This window comes from Bubalus bubalis, chromosome 1 (assembly GCF_019923935.1).
Source record: "Bubalus bubalis isolate 160015118507 breed Murrah chromosome 1, NDDB_SH_1, whole genome shotgun sequence".
In the NCBI taxonomy this organism is placed as follows: Eukaryota; Metazoa; Chordata; class Mammalia; order Artiodactyla; family Bovidae; genus Bubalus; species Bubalus bubalis.
The window spans coordinates 45,094,024-45,110,613 of NC_059157.1; the positions used below are offsets into that span (position 1 = coordinate 45,094,024).

At 45.1% G+C, this 16,590-nt stretch overlaps 1 protein-coding gene and 1 non-coding gene across 2 annotated transcripts in view; one reads left to right on the forward strand and one right to left on the reverse strand.

The window, feature by feature from the left end:
* Positions 1–16,590, reverse strand: part of LOC123465559 (liprin-alpha-1-like) — a gene marked incomplete in the record, with an annotated part of 992,590 nt that overhangs the window by 258,575 nt on the left and 717,425 nt on the right.
* Positions 8,788–8,906, forward strand: LOC112587513. The gene has a single exon (XR_003112035.1). It is a non-coding gene; the product is annotated as a 5S ribosomal RNA (ribosomal RNA).

The window sequence follows — 16,590 nt, forward strand, 5'->3', positions numbered from 1 at the left end:
TTTTAGACTGTTTAGTGTGTTAATATACCCATTCTATTGGGCTATGCTGAGCTATAATTGCAGTGGATGAATGTTCAGTGGGGAATATATATAAAGAAACTGGTTGATCATAATCTAGCCGAGTTGGAAAAGATTGTTGAATGTGTTTCTCCACTAAGGCCAGTTCTTCTTTGGCCTCTTTTGTTAGCTGCCTAGGGCTATTAGGGTCAGGGGATCCCTCTAAAATTTTAAATAGATTTTGTAAGGCATAGGTGGGGATGCCAACAGATGGCCGTAGCCAATTAATATCTCCTGGCAATTTTTGAAAATCATTCAGCGTGCGAAGACACTGCACAGAAATTTGAGTTTTTTGAGGTTTGATTTTAGATTCTTCCATAACATGTCTTAAATAATTAAAGGGTGTTTTCCATTGAATTTTATCTGGTGCAATAAGCAGGCCATGATTTTGAAGAGTAGTAGTAACTTCATTGTATAACTGTTGCAAATAGAGTTCAGATTCCATAGAAAGAAGTATATCATCCATGTAATGAATTATAAACGCAGTAGGACATTTATCTCTAATAGGTTGTAATAAAACAGATATGAGATATTGGCAAATGGTAGAGTTTATCATTCCCTGAGGTAGCACCTTCCATTGAAATCTTTTAACAGGAGCCATGTGATTTATAGAAGGAACTGAAAAGGCAAAACGTTTTCTATCTTTAGGATGCAGGGGTATAGTAAAAAGACAGTCTTATAAGTCAATAATAACTATAGACCATCCTTTTGGTACCATAGAAAGGGAGGGCAATCCGGGTTGTAAGGGCCCCATAGGTAACATGGTATTATTAACATTTCTTAAATCTGTCAACATTCGCCATTTTCCTGATTTCTTTTTTATTATAAAAATAGGGGAGTTCCATGGGGAAAATGAAGGTTCTGTATGAGCTTTTTGTAATTGTTCATTTACTAATTGTGGAAGAGTTGCCAATTTTTCTTTACTTAGGGGCCATTGAGGTGTCCATACTGGGGTATCAGATTCCCAATCGAAAGGCAGCGGTGTTAACTCAATGGCCCCCGTTAAGAAGGTTCATTTAAAGAAACTGTGGCTTTCGTTTGTTCAAGAAAATCCCGTCCCCATAAATTGATAGGGATATTGGTAATATATGGTTTAAGATAAGCTACAAGTTGATCAGGGCCATACACTTGTAAATAGGATGCATTGACAAAAGTTTGTGTGGCATCAGTTTTTTTCGCTCCTAATAGTCTAGAAGGAGCCATAACCTTACCCCAATCAAGGGGCCATTCTTCAGCTCTAATGATTGAAATGTTAGCTCCGGTATCTAACATGCCTTTGAAATTTTTCCCCATATGTGTAAAGTAAGTATGGGTTTCAGATGTTCCTTTAATAAGGTGGATAGTGCAGCAGTAAGGTTGGTACTTCCAAAGACTCCCTGCCAAACTTTATCAGATGCCTTCATTGGTTTGACATATGGCAAAAGTAATAATTGTGCAAAATGTTCACCTTTTTTAAGTATATATTTCCCATTTTCACAACATTTACCATAACATGTATTTCCCCTTCATAATCTTCATCCACAACATCAGTCAGTACCACTAAACCTCTCATTGTGCAGCTACTACGTCCCAAAATTAGTCCTATTGTCCCAGGTGGAATCAGGCCATAATATCCAGTGGGAATTTTGTGGGGTTTGTATAATTCTATTAGTTCCATATCATAAGGACTAGGTATATCAATGCAAGCACTCTTAGATGTAGCTGCTTGTAGTGTCATAATGCTAGGTCCTCCTTTTGTAGTGGGGCTAGAGGATGGCCCCTTTATCAGTTTCCCTGTTGTTTTTGTTGTGCACCAGGGTTCAAAGTGTTTCCATCCTTATCAAATTTAGAATGACATTCATTCAGCCAGTGGAACCCCTTTTTACATCTTGGACATACTCCTGGGGGTCTCTTCTTATTAGTAGTAGTAGTATTTTTTTTGACCTGTGTTGGCATGCGACATTGTTTTTTCATATGGCTGGGCTTCCCACAGTTAAAACATTTGGCATTAGTAGCTTTCTGTACATTAAAGGTTTCTAATGTTGCCAATTTTGGTCTATGGGAATTAGATCTGATATCCTTATAAGCTTTCAAATATTCCATAAAAGAGCTAGTCTCTTGAATTGGTCTAAGCATGGATTGACATTCCTCATTAGCATTTTCAAAAGCAAGTTGATTTAAAATAATATTTTGTAAAGTCACATCCTTAATAGATTTCTCAATTGCATCCTTTAATTTTCCTATAAATTGAGAATATTCCTCCTCATGTCCTTGAATAATCTTAACAAATGAACCATCAGAGTTAGTGCTATCAACTTTTGCTTATGCCCTGCAGGCAGTTTCTTTAATGAAATGTAACATCTGAGGGGTAATATTAGCTAATTGTGCAATCGTATTGGCCATGGCTCTTGTTCCAGTGAGTATATCATAGATTAAATTGGCAGGGTTACCATGAGATTGCTGGTCAATCAGCATTTGTTGGGCCTCATCATTAACCCATATTTGCCATTGAAGTAATTGTTGAGGATTTTGAATTATCTTTGCTATTTGAAAAAAATCATATGACATCCAATGGTCAGCCCATCCTCCGAGAAATTCTATACAGTAAGGAGAAGTAGGTCCATACAGAGTGCATGCTTTCTTAAAGCTAGACAACATGCCAAAATCTAGATTAGCCCAAGTATTTTGGTCTTGGACAGGTTGATTAAATTGCATTGGAAAAGCAAAAGCGCAAGCAGGCATCTCCCGAGGAGGAGTGAAATGATTAGTACGAGCAAAGTTAGCAATTGCTGTTACAGGCGGAGCAGAAGGAAAAACCTCAGATTTGGGCTGTCCGTTGAATGAAATGACCTCCGTTCTAAGTGGCTTCAGTTTTGATACATCCTGTATATATGTCTCTAAGTTGTTTTTCTAAGGATTGTGTCTGATTGAGCTTAACATTCTTATATTTCAAAGCACCTTGCATATCTTGTTCTTTATGCTCATATTCATGTAAAGATTGAATAGTTTTTTACTTCCAAATTAACACTGCTGCTGCTAAGTCGCTTCAGTCGTGTCCAACTCTGTGCAACCCCAGAGATGGCAGCCTACGAGGCTCCCCGTCCCTGGGATTCTCCAGGCAAGAACACTGGAGTGGGTTGCCATTTCCTTCTCCAATGCATGAAAGTGAAAAGTGAAAGTGAAGTCGTGAAGTCGCTCAGTCGTGTCCGACTCTTAGCGACCCCATGGACTGCAGCCCACCAGGCTCCTCCATCCATGGGATTTTCCAGGCAAGAGTACTGGAGTGGGGTGCCATTGCCTTCTCCAAAATTAACGTTATGCCCTTCAATTTGTTCTGTGATAGCCCGTATGAGTGACCATGTAACCCTTGCCGATATGCTTCCAAAACATTATTTTTAACCCTTTTCTATATGCCTAGATTGAATGTCCCCTCTTCTGGGAACCATGAATTGTTCCAGTAACATATGATAGCAGTCGTTCAACTGATCTCTTGAAACATTAACACCGTTTTGTTTCAAAAAATGATACATTATAGAAATGAAAGGAATTTTACTGCTATGTTGTCCCACCCTGCTTACCTCTTTCTGCAGGGACTTCTCCCTTTGTTCAGCTTTCCTTTCAAGTCCCTGTTCATGGCGCCACTTGTTGGGGATTTTCTCCCCGGGACTTGGAAGCCACGAACCTGAAAGAAGGACACTAGGACAGTCTCTTGCAAGGACTGACAAGTTTATTTCTGCAGTCAAGCCTTTTTATAAAAGTAGGAACAAAGAGCTTAGAGTATACAGCCAGCAGAGCGCGTATGGGGGTAACACCTAATGAGTAAAAATATTTCAAGGACAGAGCGCTCTAAGTGACTCATGTACTTATCCCATAACCTGTTTTCTTAAGCAACATCCTTAATATTTATTATTAAGTCTTGGTGCTGGGCATAACCAAAGGCAGGAGATGTTTTTCTGCCCGAGCACACCAAGCCAGGGTATTTCTGGCCCTTAGCCATTTTCCCAAGGACTTCCTCCAACCGGCTATTTTGTACTGGGCTTCCAAACAAGGAGCAGCTGGACGCCATCAACAAAGAGATCCGGTGGGTGCGCCTGATCCCAGCTCCCTGGGAACTCGGTTTCTCTGAGGAGCTGTCTTGTCCTAGGGAAGTCTGAGTGTTCCAGAGTAAGAAACCTGACCTCAGGTCAGCTTCAAGTATTTTCAATTTTGAGATTGACCTTGATTATAGAGCTCAGCCAGGGTGTTCTGTCCATGGTGTGGTGTCTGCACTCTGTGGGGGGGGGGCGTTGTGGGGTGTCCCCCCCCCGAGCTCTGAGCCCCAAGGTGGGTGAGGTGCCGAGGCGTCCCCTGCATCCTGTGCACCCTCCTGTGTCCCTCGGAGCCTCCCATGTTCTGGTGAAAAGTCACCTGGAACAGAAAAGCTGGGGTTATGGGGTTGGCAAATTCCCACTCAGATCTGCATTTTCCTTTTTAACTTAATACAGTGTGAAGATGGGCTTGTTGTAAGACAGTGGTCCAAGGACATGTGTTTGAGTTTTTCTCATCTCATCAGTATATTTAAGATGTTTTCTTTAGACACCGTCTTGGCAGTTATAACAATTTACAAAACGGGATAGAATCCAAAGGCCTGCCTCGTGGTGAGCAGGGGGCCTTGGGTCTGGGTGCAGCCGGGTGGCTGGGGGCCCCGAGGCCTGCCTGGTGCCCACCGGCACAGCTATGCCCGTGTCCCGAGTCCACGTTCAGAGTGGCCGCAGGCCAGTGACCCTGCACAGGACCTGGCAGAGCTGCTGCTCAGACTGTTCTCATCACGTCAGCCCAGGCTGAGGTGCCCGTTCCTGTTGGCCGAGTGAGGGGGGCCTGGGGGAAAGGAAGGAGGTGAACAGGACAACCAGCAAACGCAGGTGGTGCCGCCTGCCCATTTGACGCCGAGACAGACGGCTTTGTGGGCAGTATTTGAGCACAGATGAGCTCAGAAAGATTGTCTTTCCCCATCCCTGCAGGAAATATGGAATGGTTATATATTAATATTTTTATTTTCATAGCATATTGTCAGGTAAAAGTGATTTTTCCTTATGCAACAAGTTGACTAGGTGTAAATGGTAAATTCTGTCCATCAACTTGTTATCAACAGTGAAAAACTTTCAAGATGTATAAGTAGAAGTGAAACTGGAGAGTTTACTTCCTGTAAGAATCTTGTATTTTAATTTGAAAATCATTTTATTTGCATAATTGTGCGTTTAAACTGCTATATAAAATCATCCATAACACATTAGGGGAGAAGAGCAGAAACCGTGAATTCTAGGTTAATGCAACACATTGACATGAATCCAGAAACTCCCACAAAGCTGGTAAAGAACTTTATCAAGTGATGCGTTTGTACATACACAACCTTAAAAAAAAAAAAAAAAAATACTAGATCAACTCAGCACTTCATCTGGTCTGGAGACTTGTGTTTAGAAACTCCAGCTTGTTCGTGAATTGCTGTTTTGATTGTACAGAGTTCCCGATTCCCAGTGGAAAAGACTTGAGGCACTGACGTGCATCTCTGCCCTGAGAGCAGGGGAGGTAAAGGTTGTCAACTTGAGGTATCTCCTCACAGGGAGAGAGTCGCCACCAGGGCCCCTTCAGAATGTTAGAGTAAATAAGTGAAATCAAGCGTGAATGATCAGGGGCCAGGTTGTAAGACTCAATGCTAAGATTCTAAGTTTGAGAATATTCAAAATAGGAAAAGTTGAACCATTTTGCTGAGATGTTAATTGAGCAACTGTTTCTGGAACTTGTTAATCGTGACACAGAATGCCAGCCCAAATTTGTTGTCCAGACACGTTCCTCTGCTGACAGAGGCAGGTGACGGGTTTTATTCTATTTTAGGTTGATCAAAGAAGAGAAGGAGAACACGGAGCAGCGGGCTGAGGAGACTGAGAGCATGGAGGGCAGGGGGAGCTTAGGCAACCTCCGTCGTTTTATTTTTTTATTTTTTAGTTTTTCATTGTATTTTATTAATTTTTAATTAAAATTTATTTTAATTGGAGACTAATTCCTTTACAATATTGTATTGGTTTTGCCATACATCAACATGAATCCGCCATGGGTGTACAAGTGCTCCCCATCCTGAACCCCCCTCTCATCTCCCTCCCCGTACCATCCCTCTGGGTCATCCCAGTGCACCAGCCCCAGGCATCCTGTATCCCACATCGAACCTGGACTGGTGATTCGTTTCTTATATGATATTATACATGTTTCAATGCCATTCTCCCAAATCATCCCACCCTCTCCCTCTCCCACAGAGTCCAAAAGACTGCTCTGTACATCTGTGTCTCTTTTGCTGTCTCGCGTACCTCCATCCTTTTAAATCAGTGAGTTCCCTCAACCTGCATCCTGCCTCCTCGTGTGCCGGCTCCTGCCCACTCAGCAGTGGGCGCTCCAATCCCTGAAGGAGACAGCACAGCCCTGCGTGGGCGGGAGACCCGCTGGGCCTCATGCCTCTGGTATGTGTCTGCCTCCTCCCTGCCGCATCCCTCCCCGAGCACACTGGTTTTCTTTTTTGTTTGTTTTTTCTCTTTTTACCCAGAAGAAAATCAGGTACATTTGCTATGCTCAGAGGTCTAAAATTTTTTAAACTGCCTAGTCTTTAATCATTCCACAATGGCACAGTGACAAATTAGTCTTGATATTTGGACCACCAGCTTAGCACGTCATCATGAACTCAGCCAGAGCCTGCCTCTGTAACGCTGGGCCTGGCCTATGTTGGGCACAACAGCTGCAGGGAAGTTTCCGTTCTCAGGGAGCAGACAGCTTCGTGAAAGTAAGCATAGGCAGCTCTCATGGCGTGTGAAAGCCGTGCAGCACATTTTCCATTGGAGATGCCTGGCTGCAGGGTGCAGGGTATGCGGTGGGAACAAAACCAAGAATCTACACTGGTCTGCTTGCTGATGGACCTGGCCGCACGCTCAGACCAGCTCTGCATGTAAAACCAGGTTAAAAGCCCAGTGCCCCAGGGCCCCAGGGAAGACGTCAGGCTGCCTCACTTTTCCAAGTCTAAAACTGGGATGACGACCTAGGGCTTTTGGTGACAGAGTGTGTGGCTCTAAAGCACATGTTCCAGCTTTCTTGCGTGTTTAGCTTAGGTTTTGTGAGTGCATTGCTATTTACCCCATGAAATCACGTGTACAACACTCTGCTTTGTAACTGGACTTGTATTATCTCTTTTTTCTGTTACCACCCATTTCATGTTAGCTGCATTGTTAGTCAGCTTATAATTAAATTAACTGTGGATCATTTTAGCGGCCTGTGAATTGGTAACTAGTCCATTTTGTGGTCTTTTGACACACTTTTTATAATTTGCATCATTGGCTAATTAGTTGATATTTAAAATTCTTTGACGATTTCTCTGTGGTTTCATGCTTGATTTCTTTCCGAATATTTGTAAAAGAACAGTTCTGTATGTTTTCCTTGCTGTTGGAGTTCTCTGACAGTGTGTCTGCTTTCATCATTGGTTTTGATTTCCTGTCTCATCCTGTTGTCTGCTTAGTCGTCATCAATCCAGACCCACCCCCGGCCCCCCCTCCCCCCCCTGCGCCCCAGCCCCCAAGGCTGTAGTTTACCCATCCATCTCCCCTCCCCCGTCCCCCCACTTGATCTGGTCATAGCACTGCTGTGGTCCACAGCGTGTGTCTCCTTAGTCGGGTTTGTGCTTTGTCTTCATGTCTCATTAAATGGTGTTTTTCCCCCATAGTAGTAAGTTGAATTGGTGTATCACTATGCAGTTATAGGAGAAGGCAATGGCAACCCACTCCAGGACTCTTGCCTGGAAAGTCCCATGGACAGAGGAGCCTGGTAGGCTGCAGTCCATTGGTTGCAAAAAAGTTGGGCACAACTGAGCAACTAAGAACAGAAGTATTTCCAAGGACCACACTCAAGTGTGTGTGTGTGTGTGTGTGTGTGTCTCATGTCTGTCTGTATCTCCCTCTTGCCATCTTGGAGTCTGTCTTGGAACCTTCCTCTCTTTCTGCCTCTGTCTCTCCCGACAGTTGGCCGCCCATCCGTTCCTCTGGCCCTGGCCTCTCACAGGTGCTATGGCTCTGACTGAGGAGCTTGCGCCAGCCGGCTGTTTCCCTTCGCGTGGGTGCCTGCGAGTGTCTGTGTGTCTGTCCGTGTGCCTGCCTGTGGCTCGTCTGCTCTCTCAGGAAGGTAGTGTGCTTGGCGGGCGGCGTCGGGGCAAGGGGGCCCTCAGTAGGGTGAAGGGGCGGGGCTGAGGCGCTCCGGTCGACCGTGCCTCTTTGGCTCCCAGTGGGTTTGGGCACCGGGCAGGATGGGCGCTCAGGGCCCTGGCTGGGCTGCGCCTAGGCCCGCAGGAGGCTCAGAGGCCCGCGGGCCACGGGGGGCGGGAAGCCAGACAACTCCGGGGGCCGCGTGGCCCTGAGCAGCGAAGGGGATGGCGGGAGGCTCCGCTCCCGGAGCGCAGCTGGGCCAGGAGACGCCCAGGGTGGGACGGCGCGGCAGGCCCTACACGCACGCCCGGCCCGCTGCTGGAGGGTCCTGGAAGCCGTTCGGCCCCCGGGCCCGGCCAGGCCATTGCTGCCGGGGGTTGGCGATGTTCGGGGGTGTGGTGTCGTCGCCAGGCTGCAGTCCGGTCGCGGGTGGTGCGGCTCCAGTACAGCGTGCGCCCCCGTGGAGAGGTGCGACCGGCAGGACAGAGCGAAAGGGAGGCGCAGAGCAGGGTTCTTAGGGAGCCTGGTGACAGCTTCCTCCGTCTACGGCCATACCACCCTGAACATGCCCGATCTCGTCTGATCTCGGAAGCTAAGCAGGGTCGGGCCTGGTTAGTACTTGGATCGGAGACCGCCTGGGAATACCGGGTACTATAGGCTTTTTGCCTCCCTTCTCCTTTAGCCCCCGGTCCCCGTCGCAACTCTTGGGCCCCCGCAGCCCCAGCCCCTCCGTGGGTGGGGCGTGGGGGTGGGTGGCGGGGGCTGCGCCTCGCGCTGCAGACCGGGGTTGCCTCCGCGCGGCCCGCGAGCCCCTCCGCATTCGGCTTCCAGGAAACCAGACGACCGTCCCCCGGATCTCCGTCTGGGGCTCCCTTGGGGTGCCTCAGGCAATCCTGGGGGCTGCACCAGCCCCAGACCCGGCCCCAGCCCCGCCCCGGCCTCGCAGGCGATTGCGTGTGCTCGCGCGCGCCCCCGCGCGGGCACACACACACATATATCTGCACAGACGGCGCATGTATCTTGTTGAGTTATACTTTTGGTGGCTATATGCCTGGGAGTGGGATTGCTGAAGAATATGGTACTTCTAGTTTTAGTTTCTTGAGGAACCTTCATACTCTTTTCAATAGTAGCTCTACCAACTCACAGTCCTACCAACAGTGGAGGAGAGTTCCCTTTTCTGCACAGCCTTTGCTACTGACAGACTTTGCCATGAGGACCATTCTGACTAATGTGAAGTGGTACCTTCTTGTAGTTTGGAGTTAAGTCTCTCCAATCATTAGTGATGTTGAGCAAGATGACCTTTTAAAAACACAGATCCAATTCTACCACTTCCCTGCTAAAATTGCTCTTGTATTTTCCCATCATATTTCATATACGACCAAATCCCTTCATTGCTTGGGCGCCACTTTCTTCTCTCATTTCTTTCCACTGGAGTGCCCTCTGCACTCTTTGGGTTCCCTCCCATAGGGCATTTTCCATGTCTGGAATGTACGAAGGTCCCCTTGTCACATAGCCTTCCAAGATGCTATTTGACCTGCCTGAAAGTCCTCCTGCACCTCAACCCTGGTGTACGTTGGTTCAACCTATGGACCTCAACTCAATTATGACTCTGAAAAGCCTTCTCTGACACCCAGTTTTTAGTGAGGGAAGAGTCACCTCTATAAGTTCTCACAGGATCTGCCTGTTATTTATCATTAGATTAGTCTCAGTGAAAGCAGCAACTGTGTGTCTTCTTCTCTCAGCATTCTATGAGCAGAAACTTATTACATGCCTACGCGCTCATAGTCGGTGCTCAATATGTATTCAGTGTGTGAAAGAGAAGTTCTTGGGAGGGGACCTCGTGACAGGAGTCCAGACAAGTGCTCATGATGAGACATTACTGAGGAAACAGGAAAGGAAGGTAAGGGAGGGGCCTCTGTCTTCTCTGCTCTGCTTTGCAAGGAGAGCAACAGAAGAGTCGTGGTTTAAGACACGGAGCATTTAACCACGGACCATTCTCACTGAACTCCATCGAGAGGTTTTAAACTGAACACAGCAACCAGAGACTACAAATTCAAAACAATCATTCCCCTATAAACATGAAGTTTGTTTCTTAACTATTAGGGTTGAGGAACAGAACCTTGAGAGAGAATGATTTTTAAGAACTGACTGTCAAGGTGAAAATATTAATGACACATGCCCTGGCTGCCAACCAAACAAACTTGTTCTTTTTCAAATTCAAGATATGCTGGGCCCCTGATGCATGACATTTTATGAAGAGACTCATCCTACCTTGAAGATGAAATCAGCCATCAGAGGTCCTGGAATCTTAAAGGTTTGCCTCTCTGAGCCCTTCTGAAATTCCACTGTTGTGTTTTCTACAACAAAAACTCCAGGGCTGTTAAAGCTGTGCTCTCCTTTGCTTCCTTGAAGTGTTTTTGATTCAATAACTAAAATTTAAAAATAAAGTTTTAATGAAAGTAAAAAAAAAAAAAAAAAAAAAAAAGAAGTTCTTGGAAGCCTCAACTTTTCACTTGGCTCAGCACTTTTGATCTCTTTGTATCTTTGTCGGTTCAACTCTTCTCTTTCTTCTGTTGATGTGCACACTATGTTCAAGGCAGAATCTAAGGCATGAAGACATATCCATACACATAGGTTCTTGCTTTCAAGGAACTCGTACATCCGATTTCTATAATTTAGTGTTTTTAAAATGCTGTAGAACAATGTAAACTTTTAGTATGATCCATTTGCACTTCAAAGAAAGATCATTTTACTTGCATAGCAAAGGTGGAGACCTTCCAACTTGTAGTCCAATACTGATAGCTTTACCATTTCAGGCAAGTCTTGTGGTTCCTTCTGTAGGTGTGTGACTCTTCCAGAAATATGAAGCTCTTCCGTAGTCCTCAGACTTTTGTGTGATTTGGAATCATCAAGAAAGCTTCCAGTTATAGGTTCCAGACCACCACCTCAAACAGTCAGTAGCGAAGTGGCGTGGATTGCAGGAATACGCATTTTCAACCAGCATCCCTGGTGGTTCTGTTGCTACAGACTCAATGCAGTGGGCAGGGCCTGGACTGTCCACTGGGTCTCACGTGGAATGGAGAGAAGGGCTTCCCCACCACTGTTTATAGCCTCCTGACTAGAAAGGGTCCCCGAACAAAAACCGGACAAACAAGATAATCCCACATCGAAGTCCATGAGATGAAGGAACTAAGCAGCTGGTTGAGAGGGGGCCAAGGGGAAAGGTTGTTCTTTTTGTCTCCACCTCTACTCCTTTCTTCCTTGATGCCTTAGTCATCCATCATGGAGACTTGAAATACCATTCACAATAGTCATATTGGTTGAATAAAGGTTTTGCATTTAACCAACTCTAAAAAACGAAGAAAGTTTAACCTGCCACATGTTTCTTTAAAAAAGTCGATTGCTTTTCAATACTGGAGTTTCTCCATTGCCTTGTTCAAGTAGCCTTAATAGTAAAAATAAACTAAAACGAAGGAAAGATTCAACTCTACCAACAAAGGAAACCTTCCGTCTCTTCCATCGTCTTCGCACTTAGTAGAATACTGCTGCTACTTCTAAGTCACTTCACTCGTGTCCGACTCTGTGTGACCCCATAGACGGCAGCCCACCAGGTTCCCCTGTCCCTGGGATTCTCCAGGCAAGAACACTGGAGTGGGTTGCCATTTCCTTCTCCAGTGCATGAAAGTGAAAAGTGAAAGTGAACTTGCTCAGTCGTGTCCGACTCTTAGCGACCCCATGGACTGCAGCCCACCAGGCTCCTCCATCCATGGGATTTTCCAGGCAAGAGTACTGGAGTGGGGTGCCAGTGCATTCTCCGGTAGAACACTAGCTCTTTTGTTTGTATTTTGACTAGGCATTTAACAGTATCGTGGCTCAGATGGGAAGGCGTCCACCTGAAGGAGACTTGGGTTTGATCCCTGGGTCGGGAAGATCCCCTGGAGAAGGAAATGGCAACCCGCTCCAGTATTCTCGCCTGGGAAATGCCACGGACAGAGGAGCCTGATGGGCTGCAGGCCATGGGTCGCATCAAAGTTGGGCACAACTGAGCAACTCAGAACAGAAGTCTTTCCAAGGACCACAACAAGGGATTTGGAACTCTTGCTTGACTCCCTCAGGTTAACGATGTTGACTAGGCAGCAGGTGGCAGCTGAGTCATCTGTACAATTAAAAAAGAATGTGTCATTATGTTCTGTACTTTTCTGTACTGTAGGAAAAGACTGTACAGAGCAGACGTCTGGACTTGTACGGGACTTTTGGTCCTTTAGAGGATTACAGTTGTAGCACCATCAATGACTGCCAGAGTTGGCAGGAAGGCTGCCCTCAAAGTCTGAGTCCAGATATGTCCAGTATTTTAGGGTATATCAGATGAGTAATAGTGCATTTACCCTTCACTACGTCTCCATAGAAAGTTGCCTTGTGTTTGGACGTACACACGCACACAAACACACACACACACACACACACCCCGCCGCCGAGACAGGTCAAGAGCTGGAAACCACAGTTAAGGGAGACAGAGAAAGAGGGAGAGAGAGACAGCAAGAGGACCATGCAAGCTTCCCAACCCATGGCCTCCACACCCTCCCCCCTCCACTCTTGGTATGTACCAGGCCCCAAGTCAACCAGACCCTACCCTCGCCCACCGACACACTCAAACACACACTCTCACACACTCACCCTCTGGCCTAGGGCCGAGGACTGTGTCCCACTTTAGCCGAGCGGAAGGGGACCTTTGAGACCTCGGCTGTGAGGAAGTCTTGGGGTCGCCACGAGTGACAGCCAGCCCCAGGGCACCACGTCCAGCCGTCCAGCCGGGGCCTGGCCCAAGGCTGACGCCCCCTCCCTTGGGGAAGCTGCTGCTTCCACGCGGCCTCCCTCTGAGGAGCGTCACGGTCTGTGCCAGTGTGTTTTTCTCGCATCTGATGCCTGTCAAAAACAAGTTAGACCACATAGATCTCATAGGAGACTCAGTGTGGCACTCTGGGGATCAGAGCAGATGATTTAAAATCTCTTTCTATATAACAATGTGTTCTTTCAGAGAAAAGATTGGGGTGGGGAAGCAAATAGATTTCAAAAAACCTACACTAAAGAAAGTTGAACAGCTTTCTTTAGCCTTTAGTATTCTGGTTTGATTGCAAATCTCTAAGAGGGGGAAATAAAAGGGAGCTTTCCCCAGATGTTTTTCAACTGGGATTCTGTCTTCACTGGGAATCACTCAGATTTCAATGTGCACCAATGCCCCCTGTGCCCCCACCCCAACCCTGTTTGGAGAATGCCAGCTGGAGAAGTCAGGGAATCTCCCGCTGTCCAGGGTTGCCAGCTCTGCTGAGACTCACCTCCGAGGTCAGTGGGAGTCAGCTCCCAGACAGTCCAAAGAGGTAGCCTTCACAATTGGACCCCCACATGCTTGGTGGTATGTGAAGGCTTGCTAAGGTTACATCAATAAGTGGATTAAAAAAAAAAAAAAATGAAGATCTACAGCCTGCCTGTGCACCCTTTCCAAAGGTTGCTCTGCTGAGTGCTGAGCAGCAGTGAGCAGTCCCAGTTGGCCGGATGGTCTTGCTTTCTACAAAGATGTCTCCATAAATATGAGACCTGCCCTCTCTCCCTCTACTTACTATGATGAGTTTCTCCAGGGACCACAAATCTTTTGAGTGCCAGACAAAATAGTGTTTTTTTGAGAAAGTGAAAGTCTGTTGATTTAGTATTAAATATTTTTCCAACTCAGATGATTTCTAATACTTTGCTTTTATGAAATTTGAGGGAAGACCGAGTTGAGCTCTGTCAAAAGTTAGATCATTAAAAATCATTTTGATGATAGATCACCCTTTCAGAGGGATCTCAGTAACAGACATTACTATGATAAAGTTCCTTTTGTTTTCATGAAAAATGTTTCATAGTGTGTACAATAACTGTAAAAACAATAATTGTAAAATGTTGGTGAGGATTGCCATCTATTTTAGGAAATAGATGCATCTTAATTTAGCAAGTCTGATGAAAACTGGTTTTTCCAATAACATTGTACTTTTTATATGTAGTAATTGTTTATGAAATCCTGTTTTGATAAATCATACTAATAGTACCTATAATGATAGTTCAGTCTGGAATTATTTCTTTAATATCTAGAGCTACTTGGCTACAGGATTTAAACATTACCTTCAAATTAGAATGTACAAAATTAAATTCAAGTTATATACATACTTTTGCTGCAGATAAATATGAGTCATCAATGAAAGGACTTTAGGCATAAAATGTATTACATTAACATAAAATTATGTAAAAAAATACAGTGGAAATACAACTTTAAGGAGTAAATGAAATAACTTGCCTACGAAAGATGAGCTTGTAGGTGTATATTAAAACGAATTGAGGTGCATCTCAAATTGCTGTGGTATTAGATTGTTCTGGAAACAGTGAAGAAGTCATATTAGGATTTTACTTTTAAATGTTTCCTACTTCTGTTTCACCAGAGATTGTATCCTTTGCAACTGTTTAGATTGATGAAGAAATGTTTTAGATGTTAACTTAAACAGGTGTGAAATGTCATATAGTGTTGTTGTTGTTAAGATAGTGTTAATATGCATTTTGAAATATGCACAAGTGAATCATTTGAAAAGACATATAGTTTAAAGAATTACTTTAAGGGGTAACCAAGCAGGAAATTGAAGGTCTCTATATCCAACAGCACATAAGGAGAATGAAAAAACAGGGGTCCAGAAATGGCACCATTTGGTCTGGTTCAGGCCCTTTCCACACTCCCTCCCACTGCTGTCCTTCTAGTGTAGGATCCAGGTCTAACATGTCCTCAGTTCCAACTTAATGTCCCATGTTACCACTACTCTCTTCCTCCCATGCGTGGCACTCATTTCTTTCACACTTAATGACAATCATGTTGACTTGGCCCTGGGACCACCTCATGGAACTATCCGGGCAGTCATCGTCTCTTGGCTCATGCTCCCTCCCTTACACTTGCCTCAAATCCCAAAAACCCTCAGACAATAGAAAGCCTAAGTTTAGGCCTAGGCCCTAAGCCCTTGTCCATCTATCATCTGAAAGATTATTATTAACTTATGCATTTGAAGTTTTCAAAGTGCTTCCCTCTTTGTAATTCCTCTTTTCTTCTTTACCACAACCTGCTGTGATAGATGAAGGTAGAAGATGGATGGGTGGATGGATGAATAGGTAGGTAGGTAGAATGAAGAAATTGGGGCTCAGAGGATTTAAATGGTTTTCCTGTGATGACACAGCAAGAAATGGTGGAGTTAGTATTTGGAAGCAGGTCACCTGTCTTCAGACTCTTCGCCTTATGCATGACATCACTGAACCTAAGTCCAAGGTCAAAGAAAACCAATTGGCACTTTCGAGCCTGGGATGGCCCACTCAAACCTTACTGATCATGTAACCCTGGAGATAGTGGTGGGTGTTAGCGTGTGGTCCTTGTCCAATGGCCACTGTCTGGGGCCTTCACACTTCATCCAGGTTCTCTGCCAGACATTTGGAAAGGACTTACAGCTGGGGAAATGAACACATGTATACCTCCACGTACCATGGGACAAGATTACTTAGAACAGGACATGATGGTGTGGAGCTAAGAGAGCTGAGTATAAACAAACATTCACATAAAAATGGGCAAGTTTTGCCGCGAGTGGTGTTTTAGTCTGGATAGTTATACTGGAAATAAAACTTGGGTAGATGTCAAAACACCAGTCATCTAACTTTAGCTTTATTTTTAATTAAAGACACAGACTTTTAGAAACTAGGAGAATACTAAACCTGTTTCAATTTACCTCAAAGTGCCCAAATTAATAGTTATTTAAAAAGTTGGCTTAAAGCTCAACATTCAGAAAACGAAGATCATGGCATCCGGTCCCATCACTTCATGGGAAATAGATGGGGAAACAGTGTCAGACTTTATTTTTTTGGGCTCCAAAATCACTGCAGATGGTGACAGCAGCCATGAAATTAAAAAATGCTTACTCCTTGGAAGGAAAGTTATGACCAACCTAGATAGCATATTCAAAAGCAGAGACATTACTTTGCCAACAAAGTTCCATCTAGTCAAGGCTATGGTTTTTCCTGTGGTCATGTATGGATGTGAGAGTTGGACTGTGAAGAAGGCTGAGCACCGAAGAATTGATGCTTTTGAACAGATGTGTTGGAGAAGACTCTTGAGAGTCCCTTGGACTGCAAGGAGATCCAACCAGTTCATTCTGAAGGAGATCAGCCCTGGGATTTCTTTGGAAGGAATGATGCTAAAGCTGAAACTCCAGTACTTTGGCCACCTCATGCGAAGAGTTGACTCATTGGAAAAGACTCTGTTGCTGGGAGGGATTGGGGGCAGGAGGAG